We start from the raw sequence: 25,853 nt of genomic DNA, 5'->3' as shown, positions 1-25,853 counted from the left end.
ACTTAACCTAAGCGTTTTTCGAAGCTACTTTTTGGCTAACTTCTTATAGGAACGTCTAGAAGCTCTGAAAATGAACGTGTGCATCTTTCACTCTTCCCGAGGGACTTAGAAGAATTTTGTGATATTTTTTATTAAAATGGTGTATAAGGGTATATATTTAAATATATTTTATGCACTGTATATGAGCTGGCGATTTCTAAGTCTGTGGTTCCGAGAGGGGGTAACCAGGCTCACTAATAACCCCTGCCGCACCCCATAAAGGTCAAGCCACTTGGCTGACAGAATGCCCTGCTTCAGCACAGACCAGAAAGGCATTGTGATAAGCGTATCCCCGGTAAAGTCAAGGGTTAATGGGAGTCGTCCCCGTCCCCCCAGTATACGCCCAGAACCATGGACCCGGTACTTGTGGTTTGGACTGTCTCCAACCAGCCATAATGTTGTGAGAGTGAAATTATGTCTAAGTCCAGCTTTGGTACATTAGAAGCAACTCTGAAACTTAACCTACTGTAAGCGTTTTTCGCAGCTACTTTTTGGCTAACTTCTTATAGGAAGGTCTAGGAGCTCTGAAAATGAACGTGCGCGTCTTTCACTCTTCCCGAGGGACTTAGAAGAATTTTGTGATATTTTTTATTAAAATGGTGTACTGTATAAGGGTATATATATAAATATATTTTATGCACTGTATATGAGCTGGCGATTTCTAAGTCTGTGGTTCCGAGAGGGGGTAACCAGGCTCACTAATAAAGGTCAAGCCACTTGGCTGCCAGCACAGACCAGAAAGGCATTGTGATAAGCGTATCCCCGGTATAGTCAGGGGTTAATGGGAGTCCCCCCCCCCAGTATACGCCCAGAACCATGGACCCGGTACTTGTGGTTCGGACTGTCTCCAACCAGCCATAATGTTGTGAGAGTGAAATTATGTCTAAGTCCAGCTTTGGACCATTAGAAGCAACTCTCAAACTTAACCTAAGCGTTTTTCGAAGCTACTTTTTGGCTAACTTCTAATAGGAACGTCTAGAAGCTCTGAAAATGAACGTGTGCATCTTTCACTCTTCCCGAGGGACTTAGAAGAATTTTGTGATATTTTTTATTAAAATGGTGTATAAGGGTATATATTTAAATATATTTTATGCACTGTATATGAGCTGGCGATTTCTAAGTCTGTGGTTCCGATAGGGGGTAACCAGGCTCACTAATAACCCCTGCCGCACCCCATAAAGGTCAAGCCACTTGGCTGCCAGAATGCCCTGCTTCAGCACAGACCAGAAAGGCATTGTGATAAGCGTATCCCCGGTAAAGTCAAGGGTTAATGGGAGTCGTCCCCGTCCCCCCAGTATACGGCCAGAACCATGGACCCGGTACTTGTGGTTCGGACTGTCTCCAACCAGCCATAATGTTGTGAGAGTGAAATTATGTCTAAGTCCAGCTTTGGTACATTAGAAGCAACTCTGAAACTTAACCTACTGTAAGCGTTTTTCGCAGCTACTTTTTGGCTAACTTCTTATAGGAAGGTCTAGGAGCTCTGAAAATGAACGTGCGCATCTTTCACTCTTCCCGAGGGACTTAGAAGAATTTTGTGATATTTTTTATTAAAATGGTGTATAAGGGTATATATATAAATATATTTTATGCACTGTATATGAGCTGGCGATTTCTAAGTCTGTGGTTCCGAGAGGGGGTAACCAGGCTCACTAATAAAGGTCAAGCCACTTGGCTGCCAGAATGCCCTCCTTCAGCACAGACCAGAAAGGCATTGTGATAAGCGTATCCCCGGTATAGTCAGGGGTTAATGGGAGTCGTCCCCGTCCCCCCAGTATACGGCCAGAACCATGGACCCGGTACTTGTGGTTCGGACTGTCTCCAACCAGCCATAATGTTGTGAGAGTGAAATTATGTCTAAGTCCAGCTTTGGTACATTAGAAGCAACTCTGAAACTTAACCTAAGCGTTTTTCGAAGCTACTTTTTGGCTAACTTCTTATAGGATGGTCTAGGAGCTCTGAAAATGAACGTGCGCGTCTTTCACTCTTCCCGAGGGACTTAGAAGAATTTTGTGATATTTTTTAATAAAATGGTGTATAAGGGTATATATATAAATATATTTTATGCACTGTATATGAGCTGGCGATTTCTAAGTCTGTGGTTCCGAGAGGGGGTAACCAGGATCACTAATAAAGGTCAAGCCACTTGGCTGCCAGAATGCTCTGCTTCAGCACAGACCAGAAAGGCATTGTGATAAGCGTATCCCCGGTATAGTCAGGGGTTAATTGGAGTCGTCCCCGTCCCCCCAGTATACGGCCAGAACCATGGACCCGGTACTTGTGGTTCGGCCTGTCTCCAACCAGCCATAATGTTGTGAGAGTGAAATTATGTCTAATTCCAGCTTTGGTACATTAGAAGCAACTCTGAAACTTAACCTAAGCGTTTATCGAAGCTACTTTTTGGCTAACTTCTTATAGGAAGGTCTAGGAGCTCTGAAAATGAACGTGCGCGTCTTTCACTCTTCCCGAGAGACTTACTGTAGAAGAATTTTGTGATATTTTTTTATTAAAATGGTGTATAAGGGTATATATTTAAATATATGTTATGCACTGTATATGAGCTGGCGATTTCTAAGTCTGTGGTTCCGAGAGGGGGTAACCAGGATTACTAATAAAGGTCAAGCCACTTGGCTGCCAGAATGCCCTGCTTCAGCACAGACCAGAAAGGCATTGTGATAAGCGTATCCCCGGTATAGTCAGGGGTTAATGGGAGTCCCCCCCCAGTATACGCCCAGAACCATGGACCCGGTACTTGTGGTTCGGACTGTCTCCAACCAGCTATAATGTTGTGAGAGTGAAATTATGTCTAAGTCCAGCTTTGGTACATTAGAAGCAACTGAAACTTAACCTAAGTGTTTTTCGAAGCTACTTTTTGGCTAACTTCTTATAGGAAGGTCTAGGAGCTCTGAAAATGAACGTGCGCGTCTTTCACTCTTCCCGAGGGACTTAGAAGAATTTTGTGATATTTTTTAATAAAATGGTGTATAAGGGTATATATATAAATATATTTTATGCACTGTATATGAGCTGGCGATTTCTAAGTCTGTGGTTCCGAGAGGGGGTAACCAGGCTCACTAATAACCCCTGACGCACCCCATAAAGGTCAAGCCACTTGGCTGCCAGAATGCCCTGCTTCAGCACAGACCAGAAAGGCATTGTGATAAGCGTATCCCCGGTAAAGTCAAGGGTTAATGGGAGTCGTCCCCGTCCCCCTAGTATACGCCCAGAACCATGGACCCGGTACTTGTGGTTCGGACTGTCTCCAACCAGCCATAATGTTGTGAGAGTGAAATTATGTCTAAGTCCAGCTTTGGTACATTAGAAGCAACTCTGAAACTTAACCTACTGTAAGCGTTTTTCGCAGCTACATTTTGGCTAACTTCTTATAGGAAGGTCTAGGAGCTCTGAAAATGAACGTGCGCGTCTTTCACTCTTCCCGAGGGACTTAGAAGAATTTTGTGATATTTTTTATTAAAATGGTGTATAAGGGTATATATATAAATATATTTTATGCACTGTATATGAGCTGGCGATTTCTAAGTCTGTGGTTCCGAGAGGGGGTAACCAGGCTCACTAATAAAGGTCAAGCCACTTGGCTGCCAGCACAGACCAGAAAGGCATTGTGATAAGCGTATCCCCGGTATAGTCAGGGGTTAATGGGAGTCCCCCCCCCAGTATACGCCCAGAACCATGGACCCGATACTTGTGGTTCGGACTGTCTCCAACCAGCCATAATGTTGTGAGAGTGAAATTATGTCTAAGTCCAGCTTTGGAACATTAGAAGCAACTCTCAAACTTAACCTAAGCGTTTTTCGAAGCTACTTTTTGGCTAACTTCTTATAGGAACGTCTAGAAGCTCTGAAAATGAACGTGTGCATCTTTCACTCTTCCCGAGGGACTTACTGCACCGACACACTTTATTCGAGCAAATACCCGGTATGTACCTGGCAGATACCTGGAATGCGCCGCTCCTCACCTCTGACAAGCCCCGTTGCATTTGCCTTCCCAGCCTGGGTTCATGCCTGGCTGATGGGCGGCTGATCTGTTAAATGATAATGATTAGGATTTAATAGGCTGCAATGCTTCGTGTGTCTACCAGATGGCATAAATTCATGAATTGTAATGCAGTATATATATATGTACTGTGCAGTATTGCAGCCAACGGGAATAAAATGCTTCAATCCCTGCCGGAAAATAACTCAATGCACTCGGGCAGAAAACAGTCACAAACCTCAATACACCCGGGTATACCCGAATTCGTGGGACTAGCCGAGCTCGAATAAAGTGTGTCGCCAGTGTAGAAGAATTTTGTGATATTTTTTATTAAAATGGTGTATAAGGGTATATATTTAAATATATTTTATGCACTGTATATGAGCTGGCGATTTCTAAGTCTGTGGTTCCGAGAGGGGGTAACAAGGCTCACTAATAACCCCTGCCGCACCCCATAAAGGTCAAGCCACTTGGCTGCCAGAATGCCCTGCTTCAGCACAGACCAGAAAGGCATTGTGATAAGCGTATCCCCGGTAAAGTCAAGGGTTAATGGGAGTCGTCCCCGTCCCCCCAGTATACGCCCAGAACCATGGACCTGGTACTTGTGGTTTGGACTGTCTCCAACCAGCCATAATGTTGTGAGAGTGAAATTATGTCTAAGTCCAGCTTTGGTACATTAGAAGCAACTCTGAAACTTAACCTACTGTAAGCGTTTTTCGCAGCTACTTTTTGGCTAACTTCTTATAGGAAGGTCTAGGAGCTCTGAAAATGAACGTGCGCGTCTTTCACTCTTCCCGAGGGACTTAGAAGAATTTTGTGATATTTTTTATTAAAATGGTGTACTGTATAAGGGTATATATATAAATATATTTTATGCACTGTATATGAGCTGGCGATTTCTAAGTCTGTGGTTCCGAGAGGGGGTAACCAGGCTCACTAATAAAGGTCAAGCCACTTGGCTGCCAGAATGCCCTGCTTCAGCACAGACCAGAAATGCATTGTGATAAGCGTATCCCCGGTATAGTCAGGGGTTAATGGGAGTCGTCCCCGTCCCCCCAGTATACGGCCAGAACCATGGACCCGGTACTTGTGGTTCGGACTGTCTCCAACCAGCCATAATGTTGTGAGAGTGAAATTATGTCTAAGTCCAGCTTTGGTACATTAGAAGCAACTCTGAAACTTAACCTACTGTAAGCGTTTTTCGCAGCTACATTTTGGCTAACTTCTTATAGGAAGGTCTAGGAGCTCTGAAAATGAACGTGCGCGTCTTTCACTCTTCCCGAGGGACTTAGAAGAATTTTGTGATATTTTTTATTAAAATGGTGTATAAGGGTATATATATAAATATATTTTATGCACTGTATATGAGCTGGCGATTTCTAAGTCTGTGGTTCCGAGAGGGGGTAACCAGGCTCACTAATAAAGGTCAAGCCACTTGGCTGCCAGCACAGACCAGAAAGGCATTGTGATAAGCGTATCCCCGGTATAGTCAGGGGTTAATGGGAGTCCCCCCCCCAGTATACGCCCAGAACCATGGACCCGATACTTGTGGTTCGGACTGTCTCCAACCAGCCATAATGTTGTGAGAGTGAAATTATGTCTAAGTCCAGCTTTGGAACATTAGAAGCAACTCTCAAACTTAACCTAAGCGTTTTTCGAAGCTACTTTTTGGCTAACTTCTTATAGGAACGTCTAGAAGCTCTGAAAATGAACGTGTGCATCTTTCACTCTTCCCGAGGGACTTAGAAGAATTTTGTGATATTTTTTATTAAAATGGTGTATAAGGGTATATATTTAAATATATTTTATGCACTGTATATGAGCTGGCGATTTCTAAGTCTGTGGTTCCGAGAGGGGGTAACCAGGCTCACTAATAACCCCTGCCGCACCCCATAAAGGTCAAGCCACTTGGCTGCCAGAATGCCCTGCTTCAGCACAGACCAGAAAGGCATTGTGATAAGCGTATCCCCGGTAAAGTCAAGGGTTAATGGGAGTCGTCCCCGTCCCCCCAGTATACGCCCAGAACCATGGACCCGGTACTTGTGGTTTGGACTGTCTCCAACCAGCCATAATGTTGTGAGAGTGAAATTATGTCTAAGTCCAGCTTTGGTACATTAGAAGCAACTCTGAAACTTAACCTACTGTAAGCGTTTTTCGCAGCTACTTTTTGGCTAACTTCTTATAGGAAGGTCTAGGAGCTCTGAAAATGAACGTGCGCGTCTTTCACTCTTCCCGAGGGACTTAGAAGAATTTTGTGATATTTTTTATTAAAATGGTGTACTGTATAAGGGTATATATATAAATATATTTTATGCACTGTATATGAGCTGGCGATTTCTAAGTCTGTGGTTCCGAGAGGGGGTAACCAGGCTCACTAATAAAGGTCAAGCCACTTGGCTGCCAGAATGCCCTGCTTCAGCACAGACCAGAAATGCATTGTGATAAGCGTATCCCCGGTATAGTCAGGGGTTAATGGGAGTCGTCCCCGTCCCCCCAGTATACGGCCAGAACCATGGACCCGGTACTTGTGGTTCGGACTGTCTCCAACCAGCCATAATGTTGTGAGAGTGAAATTATGTCTAAGTCCAGCTTTGGTACATTAGAAGCAACTCTGAAACTTAACCTAAGCGTTTTTCGAAGCTACCTTTTGGCTAACTTCTTATAGGAAGATCTAGGAGCTCTGAAAATGAACGTGCGCGTCTTTCACTCTTCCCGAGGGACTTAGAAGAATTTTGTGATATTTTTTTATTAAAATGGTGTATAAGGGTATATATTTAAATATATTTTATGCACTGTATATGAGCTGGCGATTTCTAAGTCTGTGGTTCCGAGAGGGGGTAACCAGGCTCACTAATAAAGGTCAAGCCACTTGGCTGCCAGCACAGACCAGAAAGGCATTGTGATAAGCGTATCCCCGGTATAGTCAGGGGTTAATGGGAGTCCCCTCCCCAGTATACGCCCAGAACCATGGACCCGATACTTGTGGTTCGGACTGTCTCCAACCAGCCATAATGTTGTGAGAGTGAAATTATGTCTAAGTCCAGCTTTGGAACATTAGAAGCAACTCTCAAACTTAACCTAAGCGTTTTTCGAAGCTACTTTTTGGCTAACTTCTTATAGGAACGTCTAGAAGCTCTGAAAATGAACGTGTGCATCTTTCACTCTTCCCGAGGGACTTAGAAGAATTTTGTGATATTTTTTATTAAAATGGTGTATAAGGGTATATATTTAAATATATTTTATGCACTGTATATGAGCTGGCGATTTCTAAGTCTGTGGTTCCGAGAGGGGGTAACCAGGCTCACTAATAACCCCTGCCGCACCCCATAAAGGTCAAGCCACTTGGCTGACAGAATGCCCTGCTTCAGCACAGACCAGAAAGGCATTGTGATAAGCGTATCCCCGGTAAAGTCAAGGGTTAATGGGAGTCGTCCCCGTCCCCCCAGTATACGCCCAGAACCATGGACCCGGTACTTGTGGTTTGGACTGTCTCCAACCAGCCATAATGTTGTGAGAGTGAAATTATGTCTAAGTCCAGCTTTGGTACATTAGAAGCAACTCTGAAACTTAACCTACTGTAAGCGTTTTTCGCAGCTACTTTTTGGCTAACTTCTTATAGGAAGGTCTAGGAGCTCTGAAAATGAACGTGCGCGTCTTTCACTCTTCCCGAGGGACTTAGAAGAATTTTGTGATATTTTTTATTAAAATGGTGTACTGTATAAGGGTATATATATAAATATATTTTATGCACTGTATATGAGCTGGCGATTTCTAAGTCTGTGGTTCCGAGAGGGGGTAACCAGGCTCACTAATAAAGGTCAAGCCACTTGGCTGCCAGCACAGACCAGAAAGGCATTGTGATAAGCGTATCCCCGGTATAGTCAGGGGTTAATGGGAGTCCCCCCCCCAGTATACGCCCAGAACCATGGACCCGGTACTTGTGGTTCGGACTGTCTCCAACCAGCCATAATGTTGTGAGAGTGAAATTATGTCTAAGTCCAGCTTTGGAACATTAGAAGCAACTCTCAAACTTAACCTAAGCGTTTTTCGAAGCTACTTTATGGCTAACTTCTAATAGGAACGTCTAGAAGCTCTGAAAATGAACGTGTGCATCTTTCACTCTTCCCGAGGGACTTAGAAGAATTTTGTGATATTTTTTATTAAAATGGTGTATAAGGGTATATATTTAAATATATTTTATGCACTGTATATGAGCTGGCGATTTCTAAGTCTGTGGTTCCGAGAGGGGGTAACCAGGCTCACTAATAACCCCTGCCGCACCCCATAAAGGTCAAGCCACTTGGCTGCCAGAATGCCCTGCTTCAGCACAGACCAGAAAGGCATTGTGATAAGCGTATCCCCGGTAAAGTCAAGGGTTAATGGGAGTCGTCCCCGTCCCCCCAGTATACGGCCAGAACCATGGACCCGGTACTTGTGGTTCGGACTGTCTCCAACCAGCCATAATGTTGTGAGAGTGAAATTATGTCTAAGTCCAGCTTTGGTACATTAGAAGCAACTCTGAAACTTAACCTACTGTAAGCGTTTTTCGCAGCTACTTTTTGGCTAACTTCTTATAGGAAGGTCTAGGAGCTCTGAAAATGAACGTGCGCGTCTTTCACTCTTCCCGAGGGACTTAGAAGAATTTTGTGATATTTTTTATTAAAATGGTGTATAAGGGTATATATATAAATATATTTTATGCACTGTATATGAGCTGGCGATTTCTAAGTCTGTGGTTCCGAGAGGGGGTAACCAGGCTCACTAATAAAGGTCAAGCCACTTGGCTGCCAGAATGCCCTCCTTCAGCACAGACCAGAAAGGCATTGTGATAAGCGTATCCCCGGTATAGTCAGGGGTTAATGGGAGTCGTCCCCGTCCCCCCAGTATACGGCCAGAACCATGGACCCGGTACTTGTGGTTCGGACTGTCTCCAACCAGCCATAATGTTGTGAGAGTGAAATTATGTCTAAGTCCAGCTTTGGTACATTAGAAGCAACTCTGAAACTTAACCTAAGCGTTTTTCGAAGCTACTTTTTGGCTAACTTCTTATAGGATGGTCTAGGAGCTCTGAAAATGAACGTGCGCGTCTTTCACTCTTCCCGAGGGACTTAGAAGAATTTTGTGATATTTTTTAATAAAATGGTGTATAAGGGTATATATATAAATATATTTTATGCACTGTATATGAGCTGGCGATTTCTAAGTCTGTGGTTCCGAGAGGGGGTAACCAGGATCACTAATAAAGGTCAAGCCACTTGGCTGCCAGAATGCCCTGCTTCAGCACAGACCAGAAAGGCATTGTGATAAGCGTATCCCCGGTATAGTCAGGGGTTAATTGGAGTCGTCCCCGTCCCCCCAGTATACGGCCAGAACCATGGACCCGGTACTTGTGGTTCGGCCTGTCTCCAACCAGCCATAATGTTGTGAGAGTGAAATTATGTTTAAGTCCAGCTTTGGAACATTAGAAGCAACTCTCAAACTTAACCTAAGCGTTTTTCGAAGCTACTTTTTGGCAAACTTCTTATAGGAACGTCTAGAAGCTCTGAAAATGAACGTGTGCATCTTTCACTCTTCCCGAGGGACTTAGAAGAATTTTGTGATATTTTTTATTAAAATGGTGTATAAGGGTATATATTTAAATATATTTTATGCACTGTATATGAGCTGGCGATTTCTAAGTCTGTGGTTCCGAGAGGGGGTCACCAGGCTCACTAATAACCCCTGCCGCACCCCATAAAAGTCAAGCCACTTGGCTGCCAGAATGCCCTGCTTCAGCACAGACCAGAAAGGCATTGTGATAAGCGTATCCCCGGTAAAGTCAAGGGTTAATGGGAGTCGTCCCCGTCCCCCCAGTATACGCCCAGAACCATGGACCCGGTACTTGTGGTTCGGACTGTCTCCAACCAGCCATAATGTTGTGAGAGTGAAATTATGTCTAAGTCCAGCTTTGGTACATTAGAAGCAACTCTGAAACTTAACCTAAGCGTTTTTCGAAGCTACCATTTGGCTAACTTCTTATAGGAAGATCTAGGAGCTCTGAAAATGAACGTGCGCGTCTTTCACTCTTCCCGAGGGACTTAGAAGAATTTTGTGATATTTTTTATTAAAATGGTGTATAAGGGTATATATATAAATATATTTTATGCACTGTATATGAGCTGGCGATTTCTAAGTCTGTGGTTCCGAGAGGGGGTAACCAGGCTCACTAATAAAGGTCAAGCCACTTGGCTGCCAGCACAGACCAGAAAGGCATTGTGATAAGCGTATCCCCGGTATAGTCAGGGGTTAATGGGAGTCCCCCCCCAGTATACGCCCAGAACCATGGACCCGGTACTTGTGGTTCGGACTGTCTCCAACCAGCCATAATGTTGTGAGAGTGAAATTATGTCTAAGTCCAGCTTTGGAACATTAGAAGCAACTCTCAAACTTAACCTAAGCGTTTTTCGAAGCTACTTTTTGGCAAACTTCTTATAGGAACGTCTAGAAGCTCTGAAAATGAACGTGTGCATCTTTCACTCTTCCCCAGGGACTTAGAAGAATTTTGTGATATTTTTTATTAAAATGGTGTATAAGGGTATATATTTAAATATATTTTATGCACTGTATATGAGCTGGCGATTTCTAAGTCTGTGGTTCCGAGAGGGGGTCACCAGGCTCACTAATAACCCCTGCCGCACCCCATAAAGGTCAAGCCACTTGGCTGCCAGAATGCCCTGCTTCAGCACAGACCAGAAAGGCATTGTGATAAGCGTATCCCCGGTAAAGTCAAGGGTTAATGGGAGTCGTCCCCGTCCCCCCAGTATACGCCCAGAACCATGGACCCGGTACTTGTGGTTCGGACTGTCTCCAACCAGCCATAATATTGTGAGAGTGAAATTATGTCTAAGTCCAGTTTTGGTACATTAGAAGCAACTCTGAAACTTAACCTAAGCGTTTTTCGAAGCAACTTTTTGGCTAACTTCTTATAGGAAGGTCTAGGAGCTCTGAAAATGAACGTGCGCGTCTTTCTCTCTTCCCGAGGGACTTAGAAGAATTTTGTGATATTTTTTATTAAAATGGTGTATAAGGGTATATATATAAATATATTTTATGCACTGTATATGAGCTGGCGATTTCTAAGTCTGTGGTTCCGAGAGGGGGTAACCAGGCGCACTAATAAAGGTCAAGCCACTTGGCTGCCAGAATGCCCTGCTTCAGCACAGACCAGAAAGGCTTTGTGATAAGCGTATCCCGGTATAGTCAGGGGTTAATGGGAGTCGTCCCCGTCCCCCCAGTATACGCCCAGAACCATGGACCCGGTACTTGTGGTTCGGACTGTCTCCAACCAGCCATAATGTTGTGAGAGTGAAATTATGTCTAAGTCCAGCTTTGGTACATTAAAAGCAACTCTGAAACTTAACCTACTGTAAGCGTTTTTCGCAGCTACTTTTTGGCTAACTTCTTATAGGAAGGTCTAGGAGCTCTGAAAATGAACGTGCGCGTCTTTCACTCTTCCCGATTTTTTATTAAAATGGTGTATAAGGGTATATATATATAAATATATTTTATGCACTGTATATGAGCTGGCGATTTCAAAGTCTGTGGTTCCGAGAGGGGGTAACCAGGCTCACTAATAAAGGTCAAGCCACTTGGCCGCCAGAATGCCCTGCTTCAGCACAGACCAGAAAGGCATCCTAGAATAGCTGGACACCCCTCTCTAGACACAACTATTTTGTTACTAGCTGTCCTAGCAACAATGATACTATGCTTTTGAAAGTATTGTCTCTATTGTGTGTCTAACAAGAGTTACTTCCTGTCTTGTTTGCAGTAAGTGCTCTTTGTTAGATGGACGGCAGACCCAGTTTCCTTTTTCTTGGGTCAACATGTTTCAATCATTTCTAATTTATCTTTCATTACATCTGTCAGTGCTATAATGTGCTTTGCTTTACACACTATTCTACCGTCAAGAGGAGAGAATTCATCAAGTTTAATAAGCACAAACACTGTATAAGTCGTATTTCAGCATTTTTGTGTGACCGGGAAAACCACAGTCACAAGCCGAGCTGCAGTTCCATAGAAACTTCAGTTTTACCGCTGAACCTAAAAATGGTTAGAAAGTACATTTTCTCCCTTCCTGTTAATGCCACAGACTTACCCTTTACAGTGTACACTGTGTCTAGTCCTTCCCGCTTCAGCCCAGAAATATTGAGCTTCAGATGTGTTGTTAACGTTGAGTAAAAAAGTTGCTCGCAGCTGTTCTAGGAACACATTCTGAAAACTCATTACAGGGGCATTTACACTGCGCATCTCATTACGGGGCATTTACTCTGCGCATCTCATTACGGGGCATTTACACTGCACATCTCATTACAGGGGCCTTTACACTGCGCATCTCATTACAGGGGCATTTAAACTGCGCATCTCATTACAGGGGCATTTACACTGCGCATCTCATTACAGGGGCATTTACACTGCGCATCTCATTACGGGGCATTTACACTGCGCATCTCATTACAAAGGAAATTTACACTGAGCATCTCATTACGGGGCATTTAAATTGCGCATCTCATTATGGGGCATTTACACTGCGCATCTCATTATGGGGCATTTACACTGCGCATCTCATTACAGGGGCAAATTTACACTGCGCATCTCATTGCAGGGGCATTTACACTGCGCATCTCATTGCAGGGGCATTTACACTGCTCAACTCATTACAGGGGCATTTACACTGCGCATCTAATTACAGGGGCATTTACACTGCGCATCTCATTACAGGGGCCTTTACACTGCACATCTCATTACAAGGGCATTTACACTGGGCATCTCATTACAGGGGCCTTTACACTGCGCATCTCATTACAGGGGCATTTACACGGCGCATCTCATAACAGGAGCATTTACACTGCGCATCTCATTACAGGGGCATTTACACTGCGCATGTCATTACAGGGGCATTTACACTGCGCATCTCATTACGGGGCATTTACACTGCGCATCTCATTACGGGGCATTTACACTGCGCATCTCATTACGGGGTATTTACACTGCGCATCTCATTACAGGGGCATTTACACTGCGCATCTCATTACAGGGGCATTTACACTGCGCAACTCATTACAGGGGCCTTTACACTGCGCATCTCATTACAGGGGCCTTTACACTGCGCATCTCATTACAGGGGCCTTTACACTGCGCATCTCATTACAGGGGGCTTTACACTGCGCATCTCATTACAGGGGCCTTTACACTGCGCATCTCATTACAGGGGCCTTTACACTGCGCAACTCATTACAGGGGCCTTTACACTGCGCAACTCATTACAGGGGCCTTTACACTGCGCATCTCATTACAGGGGCATTTAAACTGCGCATCTCATTACAGGGGCATTTACACTGCGCATCTCATTACAGGGGTATTTACACTGCGCATCTCATTACAGGGGCATTTACACTGCGCATCTCATTACAGGGGCATTTACACTGCGCATCTCATTACGGGGCATTTACACTGCGCATCTCATTCCAGGGCATTTACACTGTGCATCTCATTAAGGGGCATTTACACTGGGCATCCCATTACGGGGCATTTACACTGCGCATCTCATTACAGGGGCATTTACATTGCGCATCTCATTACAGGGGCCTTTACACGGCGCATCTCATTACAGGGGCCTTTACACGGCGCATCTCATTACAGGGGCCTTTACACGGCGCATATCATTACAGGGGCCTTTACACAGAGCATCTCATTACAGGGGCCTTTACACTGCGCATCTCATTACAGGGGCATTTAAACTGCGCATCTCATTACAGGGGCATTTACACTGCGCATCTCATTACAGGGGCATTTACACTGCGCATCTCATTACAGGGGCATTTACACTGCGCATGTCATTACAGGGGCATTTACACTGCGCATCGCATTACAGGGGCATTTACACTGCGCATGTCATTACAGGGGCCTTTACACTGCGCATCTCATTACGGGGCTTTTACACTGCGCATCTCATTACAGGGTCCTTTACACTGCGCATCTCATTACAGGGTCCTTTACACTGCGCATCTCATTACGGGGCATTTACACTGCGCATCTCATTACAGGGGCATTTACACTGGGCATCTCATTACAGGGGCATTTACACTGCGCATCTCATTACAGGGGCCTTTACACGGCGCATCTCATTACAGGGGCCTTTACACGGCGCATCTCATTACAGGGGCCTTTACACGGTGCATCTCATTACAGGGGCCTTTACACGGCGCATCTCATTACAGGGGCCTTTACACTGCGCATCTCATTACAGGGGCCTTTACACTGCGCATCTCATTACAGGGGGCTTTACACTGCGCATCTCATTACAGGGGCCTTTACACTGCGCATCTCATTACAGGGGCCTTTACACTGCGCAACTCATTACAGGGGCCTTTACACTGCGCAACTCATTACAGGGGCCTTTACACTGCGCATCTCATTACAGGGGCATTTACACTGCGCATCTCATTACAGGGGCATTTGCACTGCGCATCTCATTACAGGGGCATTTACACTGCGCATCTCATTACGGGGCATTTACACTGCGCATCTCATTCCAGGGCATTTACACTGTGCTTCTCATTAAGGGGCATTTACACTGGGCATCCCATTACGGGGCATTTACACTGCGCATCTCATTACAGGGGCATTTACATTGCGCATCTCATTACAGGGGCCTTTACACGGCGCATCTCATTACAGGGGCCTTTACACGGCGCATCTCATTACAGGGGCCTTTACACGGCGCATCTCATTACTGGGGCCTTTACACAGCGCATCTCATTACAGGGGCCTTTACACTGCGCATCTCATTACAGGGGCATTTAAACTGCGCATCTCATTACAGGGGCATTTACACTGCGCATCTCATTACAGGGGCATTTACACTGCGCATGTCATTACAGGGGCATTTACACTGCGCATGTCATTACAGGGGCATTTACACTGCGCATCTCATTACAGGGGCATTTACACTGCGCATGTCATTACAGGGGCCTTTACACTGCGCATCTCATTACGGGGCTTTTACACTGCGCATCTCATTACAGGGTCCTTTACACTGCGCATCTCATTACGGGGCATTTACACTGCGCATCTCATTACAGGGGCATTTACACTGCGCATCTCATTACAGGAGCATTTACACTGCGCATCTCATTACAGGGGCATTTACACTGCGCATCTCATTACAGGGGCATTTACACTGTGCATCTCATTACAGGGGCATTTACACTGCGCATCTCATTACAGGGGCATTTACACTGCGCATCTCATTACAGGGGCATTTACACTGCGCATCTCATTACAGGGGCCTTTACACTGCGCATCTCATTACAGGGGCCTTTACACTGCGCATCTCATTACAGGGGCCTTTACACGGCGCATCTCATTACAGGGGCCTTTACACGGCGCATCTCATTACAGGGGCCTTTACACGGCGCATCTCATTACAGGGGCCTTTACACGGCGCATCTCATTACAGGGGCCTTTACACGGCGCATCTCATTACAGGGGCCTTTACACGGCGCATCTCATTACAGGGGCCTTTACACAGCGCATCTCATTACAGGGGCATTTACACTGCGCATCTCATTACAGGGGCATTTCCACTGCGCATCTCATTACAGGGGCATTTACACTGCGCATCTAATTACAGGGTCCTTTACACTGCGCATCTCATTACGGGGCATTTACACTGCGCATCTCATTACAGGGGCATTTATACTGGGCATCACTTTACAGGGGCATTTACACTGCGCATCTCATTACAGGACATTTACACTGCGCATCTCATTACAGGGGCATTTACACTGCGCATTTCATTACAGGGGCATTTACACTGCGCATCTCATTACAGGGGCATTTACACTGCGCATCTCATTACGGGGCATTTACACTGCGCTTCTCATTACAGGGGCATTTACACTGCGCATCTCATTACAGGGGCATTTACACTGCGCATCTCATTACAGGGGCATTTACACTGCGCATCTCATTACAGGGGCATTTACACTGCGCATCTCATTACGGGGCATTTAGACTGCGCATCTCATTACGGGGCATTTACACTGCGCATCTCATTACGGGGCATTTACACTGCGCATCTCATTGCAGGGGCATTTACACTGCGCATCTCATTGCAGGGGCATTTACACTGCGCAACTCATTACAGGGGCATTTACACTGCGCAACTCATTACAGGGGCCTTTACACTGCGCATCTCATTACAGGGGCCTTTACACTGCGATCTCATTACAGGGGCCTTTACACTGCGCATCTCATTACGGGGCATTTACACTGCGCTTCTCATTACAGGGGCATTTACACTGCGCATCTCATTACAGGGGCATTTACACTGCGCATCTCATTACAGGGGCATTTACACTGCGCATCTCATTACAGGGGCCTTTACACTGCGCATCTCATTACAGGGGCATTTACACTGCGCATCTCATTACAGGGGCATTTACACTGCGCATCTCATTACAGGGGCATTTACACTGCGCATCTCATTACAGGGGCATTTACACTGCGCATCTCATTACAGGGGCATTTACACTGCGCATCTCATTACAGGGGCATTTACACTGCGCATCTCATTACAGGGGCCTTTACACTGCGCATCTCATTACAGGGGCCTTTACACTGCGCATCTCATTACAGGGGCCTTTACACGGCGCATCTCAATACAGGGGCCTTTACACGGCGCATCTCATTACAGGGGCCTTTACACGGCGCATCTCATTACAGGGGCCTTTACACGGCGCATCTCATTACAGGGGCCTTTACACGGCGCATCTCATTACAGGGGCCTTTACACGGCGCATCTCATTACAGGGGCCTTTACACGGCGCATCTCATTACAGGGGCCTTTACACAGCGCATCTCATTACAGGGGCATTTACACTGCGCATCTCATTACAGGGGCATTTCCACTGCGCATCTCATTACAGGGGCATTTACACTGCGCATCTCATTACAGGGTCCTTTACACTGCGCATCTCATTACAGGGGCATTTATACTGGGCATCACTTTACAGGGGCATATACACTGCGCATCTCATTACAGGACATTTAAACTGCGCATCACATTACAGGGGCATTTACACTGCGCATTTCATTACAGGGGCATTTACACTGCGCATCTCATTACAGGGGCATTTACACTGCGCATCTCATTACGGGGCATTTACACTGCGCTTCTCATTACAGGGGCATTTACACTGCGCATCTCATTACAGGGGCATTTACACTGCGCATCTCATTACAGGGGCATTTACACTGCGCATCTCATTACAGGGGCATTTACACTGCGCATCTCATTACGGGGCATTTAGACTGCGCATCTCATTACGGGGCATTTACACTGCGCATCTCATTACGGGGCATTTACACTGCGCATCTCATTACAGGGGCATTTACACTGCGCATCTCATTGCAGGGGCATTTACACTGCGCAACTCATTACAGGGGCATTTACACTGCGCAACTCATTACAGGGGCCTTTACACTGCGCATCTCATTACAGGGGCCTTTACACTGCGATCTCATTACAGGGGCCTTTACACTGCGCATCTCATTACGGGGCATTTACACTGCGCTTCTCATTACAGGGGCATTTACACTGCGCATCTCATTACAGGGGCATTTACACTGCGCATCTCATTACAGGGGCATTTACACTGCGCATCTCATTACGGGGCATTTACACTGCGCATCTCATTACGGGGCATTTACACTGCGCATCTCATTACGGGGCATTTACACTGCGCATCTCATTACGGGGCATTTACACTGCGCATCTCATTACGGGGCATTTACACTGCGCATCTCATTACGGGGGCATTTACACTGCGCATCTCATTACGGGGGCATTTACACTGCGCATCTCATTGCGGGGGCCTTTACACTGCGCATCTCATTACAGGGGCCTTTACACTGCGCATCTCATTACAGGGGCCTTTACACTGCGCATCTCATTACAGGGGCCTTTACACTGCGCATCTCATTACAGGGGCCTTTACACTGCGCATCTCATTACAGGGGCCTTTACACTGCGCATCTCATTACAGGGGCCTTTACACTGCGCATCTCATTACAGGGGCATTTAAACTGCGCATCTCATTACAGGGGCATTTACACTGCGCATCTCATTACAGGGGCATTTACACTGCGCATGTCATTACAGGGGCATTTACACTGCGCATGTCATTACAGGGGCATTTACACTGCGCATGTCATTACAGGGGCATTTACACTGCGCATGTCATTACAGGGGCCTTTACACTGCGCATCTCATTACGGGGCTTTTACACTGCGCATCTCATTACAGGGTCCTTTACACTGCGCATCTCATTACGGGGCATTTACACTGCGCATCTCATTACAGGGGCATTTACACTGCGCATCTCATTACAGGGGCATTTACACTGCGCATCTCATTACAGGGGCCTTTACACTGCGCATCTCATTACAGGGGCATTTACACTGCGCATCTCATTACAGGGGCATTTACACTGCGCATCTCATTACAGGGGCATTTACACTGCGCATCTCATTACAGGGGCATTTACACTGCGCATCTCATTACAGGGGCATTTACACTGCGCATCTCATTACAGGGGCATTTACACTGCGCATCTCATTACAGGGGCCTTTACACTGCGCATCTCATTACAGGGGCCTTTACACTGCGCATCTCATTACAGGGGCCTTTACACGGCGCATCTCATTACAGGGGCCTTTACACGGCGCATCTCATTACAGGGGCCTTTACACGGCGCATCTCATTACAGGGGCCTTTACACGGCGCATCTCATTACAGGGGCCTTTACACGGCGCATCTCATTACAGGGGCCTTTACACGGCGCATCTCATTACAGGGGCCTTTACACAGCGCATCTCATTACAGGGGCATTTACACTGCGCATCTCATTACAGGGGCATTTCCACTGCGCATCTCATTACAGGGGCATTTACACTGCGCATCTCATTACGGGGCATTTACACTGCGCATCTCATTACAGGGGCATTTATACTGGGCATCACTTTACAGGGGCATTTACACTGCGCATCTCATTACAGGACATTTACACTGCGCATCTCATTACAGGGGCATTTACACTGCACATTTCATTACAGGGGCATTTACACTGCGCATCTCATTACAGTGTAAATGCCCCTGTAATGAGATGCGCCGTGTAAATGCCCCTGTAATGAGATGCGCAGTGTAAATGCCCCTGTAATGAGATGCGCAGTGTAAATGCCCCTGTAATGAGATGCGCAGTGTAAATGCCCCTGTAATGAGATGCGCAGTGTAAATGCCCCTGTAATGAGATGCGCAGTGTAAATGCCCCTGTAATGAGATGCGCAGTGTAAATGCCCCTGTAATGAGATGCGCAGTGTAAATGCCCCTGTAATGAGATGCGCAGTGTAAAGACCCTTGTAATGAGATGCGCAATGTAAAGGCCCCTGTAATGAGATGCGCAGTGTAAAGGCCCCTGTAATGAGATGCGCAATGTAAATGCCCCTGTAATGAGATGCGCAGTGTAAATGCCCCTGTAATGACATGCGCAGTGTAAATGCCCCTGTAATGAGATGCGCAGTGTAAATGCCCCTGTAATGAGATGCGCAGTGTAAATGCCCCTGTAATGAGATGCGCAGTGTAAATGCCCCTGTAATGAGATGCGCAGTGTAAATGCCCCTGTAATGAGATGCGCAGTGTAAATGCCCCTGTAATGAGATGCGCAGTGTAAATGCCCCTGTAATGAGATGCGCAGTGTAAATGCCCCTGTAATGAGATGCGCAGTGTAAATGCCCCTTAATGAGATGCACAGTGTAAATGCCCTGTAATGAGATGCGCAGTGTAAATGCCCCGTAATGAGATGCACAGTGTAAATGCCCCTGTAATGACATGCGCAGTGTAAATGCCCCTGTAATGAGATGCGCAGTGTAAATGCCCCTGTAATGAGATGCGCAGTGTAAATGCCCCTGTAATGAGAAGCGCAGTGTAAATGCCCCTGTAATGAGATGCGCAGTGTAAATGCCACTGTAATGAGATGCGCAGTGTAAAGGCCCTTGTAATGAGATGCGCAGTGTAAAGGCCCCTGTAATGAGATGCGCAGTGTAAAGGCCCCTGTAATGAGATGTGCTGTGTAAAGGCCCCTGTAATGAGATGCGCCGTGTAAAGGCCCCTGTAATGAGATGCGCCGTGTAAAGGCCCCTCTAATGAGATGCGCCGTGTAAAGGCCCCTGTAATGAGATGCGCAATGTAAAGCCCCTGTAATGAGATGCGCAGTGTAAATGCCCCGTAATGGGATGCCCAGTGTAAATGCCCTTAATGAGATGCACAGTGTAAATGCCATGTAATGAGATGCGCAGTGTAAATGCCCCGTAATGAGATGCACAGTGTAAATTCCCCTGTAATGACATGCGCAGTGTAAATGCCCCTGTAATGACATGCGCAGTGTAAATGCCGCTGTAATGACATGCGCAGTGTAAATTCCCCGTAATGAGATGCGCAGTGTAAAGGACCTTGTAATGAGATGCGCAGTGTAAATGCCCCGTAATGAGATGCACAGTGTAAATTCCCCTGTAAAGACATGCGCAGTGTAAATGCCCCTGTAATGACATGCGCAGTGTAAATGCCCCTGTAATGACATGCGCAGTGTAAATTCCCCGTAATGAGATGCGCAGTGTAAAGGACCCTGTAATGAGATGCGCAGTGTAAAAGCCCCGTAATGAGATGCGCAGTGTAAAGGCCCCTGTAATGAGATGCGCAGTGTAAATGCCCCTGTAATGAGATGCGCAGTGTAAATGCCCCTGTAATGAGATGCGCAGTGTAAATGCCACTGTAATGAGATGCGCAGTGTAAAGGCCCTTGTAATGAGATGCGCAGTGTAAAGGCCCCTGTAATGAGATGCGCAGTGTAAAGGCCCCTGTAATGAGATGTGCTGTGTAAAGGCCCCTGTAATGAGATGCGCCGTGTAAAGGCCCCTGTAATGAGATGCGCCGTGTAAAGGCCCCTCTAATGAGATGCGCCGTGTAAAGGCCCCTGTAATGAGATGCGCAATGTAAAGCCCCTGTAATGAGATGCGCAGTGTAAATGCCCCGTAATGGGATGCCCAGTGTAAATGCCCTTAATGAGATGCACAGTGTAAATGCCATGTAATGAGATGCGCAGTGTAAATGCCCCGTAATGAGATGCACAGTGTAAATTCCCCTGTAATGACATGCGCAGTGTAAATGCCCCTGTAATGACATGCGCAGTGTAAATGCCGCTGTAATGACATGCGCAGTGTAAATTCCCCGTAATGAGATGCGCAGTGTAAAGGACCTTGTAATGAGATGCGCAGTGTAAATGCCCCGTAATGAGATGCACAGTGTAAATTCCCCTGTAAAGACATGCGCAGTGTAAATGCCCCTGTAATGACATGCGCAGTGTAAATGCCCCTGTAATGACATGCGCAGTGTAAATTCCCCGTAATGAGATGCGCAGTGTAAAGGACCCTGTAATGAGATGCGCAGTGTAAAAGCCCCGTAATGAGATGCGCAGTGTAAAGGCCCCTGTAATGAGATGCGCAGTGTAAATGCCCCTGTAATGAGATGCGCAGTGTAAATGCCCCTGTAATGAGATGCGCAGTGTAAATGCCCCTGTAATGAGATGCGCAGTGTAAATGCCCCTGTAATGAGATGCGCAGTGTAAAGGCCCCTGTAATGAGATGCGCAGTGTAAATGCCTCTGTAATGAGATGCGCAGTGTAAAGGCCCCTGTAATGAGATGCGCAGTGTAAATGCCCCTGTAATGAGATGCTCAGTGTAAATTCCCCTGTAATGAGATGCGCAGTGTAAATGCCCCTGTAATGAGATGCGCCGTGTAAAGGACCCTGTAATGAGATGCGCCGTGTAAAGGCCCCTGTAATGAGATGCGCAATGTAAATGCCCCTGTAATGAGATGCGCAGTATAAATGCCCCTGTAATGAGATGCGCAGTTTAAATGCCCCTGTAATGAGATGCGCAGTTTAAATGCCCCTGTAATGAGATGCGCAGTGTAAATGCCCCTGTAATGAGATGCGCAGTGTAAAGACCCTTGTAATGAGATGTGCAATGTAAAGGCCCCTGTAATGAGATGCGCAGTGTAAAGGCCCCTGTAATGAGATGTGCTGTGTAAAGGCCCCTGTAATGAGATGCGCCGTGTAAAGGACCCTGTAATGAGATGCGCCGTGTAAAGGCCCCTGTAATGAGATGCGCCGTGTAAAGGCCCCTGTAATGAGATGCGCAATGTAAATGCCCCTGTAATGAGATGCGCAGTGTAAATGCCCCGTAATGGGATGCCCAGTGTAAATGCCCCTTAATGAGATGCGCAGTGTAAATGCCCCTGTAATGAGATGCGCAGTGTAAATGCCCCTGTAATGAGATGCGCAGTGTAAATGCCCCTGTAATGAGATGCTCAGTGTAAATTCCCCTGTAATGAGATGCGCAGTGTAAATGCCCCTGTAATGAGATGCGCAGTGTAAATGCCCCTGTAATGAGATGCGCAGTGTAAAGACCCTTGTAATGAGATGCGCAATGTAAAGGCCCCTGTAATGAGATGCGCAGTGTAAAGGCCCCTGTAATGAGATGCGCTGTGTAAAGGCCCATGTAATGAGATGCGCCGTGTAAAGGACCCTGTAATGAGATGCGCCGTGTAAAGGCCCCTGTAATGAGATGCGCAGTGTAAATGCCTCTGTAATGAGATGCGCAGTGTAAATGCCCCGTAATGAGATGCGCAGTGTAAATGCCCCTGTAATGACATGCGCAGTGTAAATGCCCCTGTAATGAGATGCGCAGTGTAAATGCCACTGTAATGAGATGCGCAGTGTAAATGCCCCTGTAATGAGATGCGCCGTGTAAATGCCCCTGTAATGAGATGCGCAGTGTAAATGCCCCTGTAATGAGATGCGCAGTGTAAATGCCCCTGTAATGAGATGCGCAGTGTAAATGCCACTGTAATGGGATGCGCAGTGTAAATGCCCCTGTAATGAGATGCGCAGTGTAAATGCCCCTGTAATGAGATGCGCAGTGTAAAGACCCTTGTAATGAGATGCGCAATGTAAAGGCCCCTGTAATGAGATGCGCAGTGTAAAGGCCCCTGTAATGAGATGCGCTGTGTAAAGGCCCCTGTAATGAGATGCGCCGTGTAAAGGCCCCTGTAATGAGATGCGCAATGTAAATGCCCCTGTAATGAGATGCGCAGTGTAAATGCCCCGTAATGGGATGCCCAGTGTAAATGCCCCTTAATGAGATGCACAGTGTAAATGCCCTGTAATGAGATGCGCAGTGTAAATGCCCCGTAATGAGATGCACAGTGTAAATGCCCCTGTAATGACATGCGCAGTGTAAATGCCCCTGTAATGAGATGCGCAGTGTAAATGCCCCTGTAATGAGATGCGCAGTGTAAATGCCCCTGTAATGAGAAGCGCAGTGTAAATGCCCCTGTAATGAGATGCGCAGTGTAAATGCCACTGTAATGAGATGCGCAGTGTAAAGGCCCTTGTAATGAGATGCGCAGTGTAAATGCCCCTGTAATGAGATGCGCAGTGTAAATGCCCCTGTAATGAGATGCGCAGTGTAAATGCCCCTGTAATGAGATGCGCAGTGTAAATGCCCCTGTAATAAGATGCGCAGTGTAAATGCCCCTGTAATGAGATGCGCCGTGTAAATGCCCCTGTAATGAGATGCGCAGTGTAAATGCCCCTGTAATGAGATGCGCAGTGTAAATGGCCCTGTAATGAGATGCTCAGTGTAAATTCCCCTGTAATGAGATGCGCAGTGTAAATGCCCCTGTAATGAGATGCGCAGTGTAAATGCCCCTGTAATGAGATGCGCAGTGTAAAGACCCTTGTAATGAGATGCGCAATGTAAAGGCCCCTGTAATGAGATGCGCAGTGTAAAGGCCCCTGTAATGAGATGCGCTGTGTAAAGGCCCCTGTAATGAGATGCGCCGTGTAAAGGAGCCTGTAATGAGATGCGCCGTGTAAAGGCCCCTGTAATGAGATGCGCAGTCTAAATGCCTCTGTAATGAGATGCGCAGTGTAAATGCCCCGTAATGAGATGCGCAGTGTAAATGCCCCTGTAATGAGATGCGCAGTGTAAATGCCCCTGTAATGAGATGCGCCGTGTAAATGCCCCTGTAATGAGATGCGCCATGTAAATGCCCCTGTAATGAGATGCACAGTGTAAATGCCCCTGTAATGAGATGCGCAGTGTAAATGCCCCTGTAATGAGATGCGCAGTGTAAATGCCCCTGTAATGAGATGCGCAGTGTAAATGCCCCTGTAATGAGATGCGCAGTGTAAATGCCCCTGTAATGAGATGCGCAGTGTAAATGCCCCTGTAATGAGATGCGCAGTGTAAAGACCCTTGTAATGAGATGCGCAATGTAAAGGCCCCTGTAATGAGATGCGCAGTGTAAAGGCCCCTGTAATGAGATGCGCAATGTAAATGCCCCTGTAATGAGATGCGCAGTGTAAATGCCCCTGTAATGACATGCGCAGTGTAAATGCCCCTGTAATGAGATGCGCAGTGTAAATGCCCCTGTAATGAGATGCGCAGTGTAAATGCCCCTGTAATGAGATGCGCAGTGTAAATGCCCCTGTAATGAGATGCGCAGTGTAAATGCCCCGTAATGAGATGCGCAGTGTAAATGACCCTGTAATGAGATGCGCAGTGTAAATGCCCCTGTAATGAGATGCGCCGTGTAAATGCCCCTGTAATGAGATGCGCCGTGTAAATGCCCCTGTAATGAGATGCGCAGTGTAAATGCCCCTGTAATGAGATGCGCAGTGTAAATGCCCCTGTAATGAGATGCGCAGTGTAAATGCCCCTGTAATGAGATGCGCAGTGTAAATGCCCCTGTAATGAGATGCTCAGTGTAAATTCCCCTGTAATGAGATGCGCAGTGTAAATGCCCCTGTAATGAGATGCGCAGTGTAAATGCCCCTGTAATGAGATGCGCAGTGTAAAGACCCTTGTAATTAGATGCGCAATGTAAAGGCCCCTGTAATGAGATGCGCAGTGTAAAGGCCCCTGTAATGAGATGCGCTGTGTAAAGGCCCCTGTAATGAGATGCGCCGTGTAAAGGACCCTGTAATGAGATGCGCCGTGTAAAGGCCCCTGTAAAGAGATGCGCAGTGTAAATGCCTCTGTAATGAGATGCGCAGTGTAAATGCCCCGTAATGAGATGTGCAGTGTAAATGCCCCTGTAATGAGATGCGCAGTGTAAATGCCCCTGTAATGAGATGCGCCGTGTAAATGCCCCTGTAATGAGATGCGCCGTGTAAATGCCCCTGTAATGAGATGGGCAGTGTATATGCCCCTGTAATGAGATGCGCAGTGTAAATGCCCCTGTAATGAGATGCGCAGTGTAAATGCCCCTGTAATGAGATGCGCAGTGTAAATGCCCCTGTAATGAGATGCGCAGTGTAAATGCCCCTGTAATGAGATGCGCAGTGTAAATGCCCCTGTAATGAGATGCGCAGTGTAAATGCCCCTGTAATGAGATGCGCAGTGTAAAGACCCTTGTAATGAGATGCGCAATGTAAAGGCCCCTGTAATGAGATGCGCAGTGTAAATGCCCCTTAATGAGATGCACAGTGTAAATGCCCTGTAATGAGATGCGCAGTGTAAATGCCCCGTAATGAGATGCACAGTGTAAATGCCCCTGTAATGACATGCGCAGTGTAAATGCCCCTGTAATGAGATGCGCAGTGTAAATGCCCCTGTAATGAGATGCGCAGTGTAAATGCCCCTGTAATGAGAAGCGCAGTG

The sequence above is a fragment of the Ascaphus truei genome, chromosome 1 (assembly GCF_040206685.1).
Source record: "Ascaphus truei isolate aAscTru1 chromosome 1, aAscTru1.hap1, whole genome shotgun sequence".
Classification (NCBI taxonomy): domain Eukaryota; kingdom Metazoa; phylum Chordata; class Amphibia; order Anura; family Ascaphidae; genus Ascaphus; species Ascaphus truei.
This window is presented reverse-complemented; position numbering follows the sequence as displayed.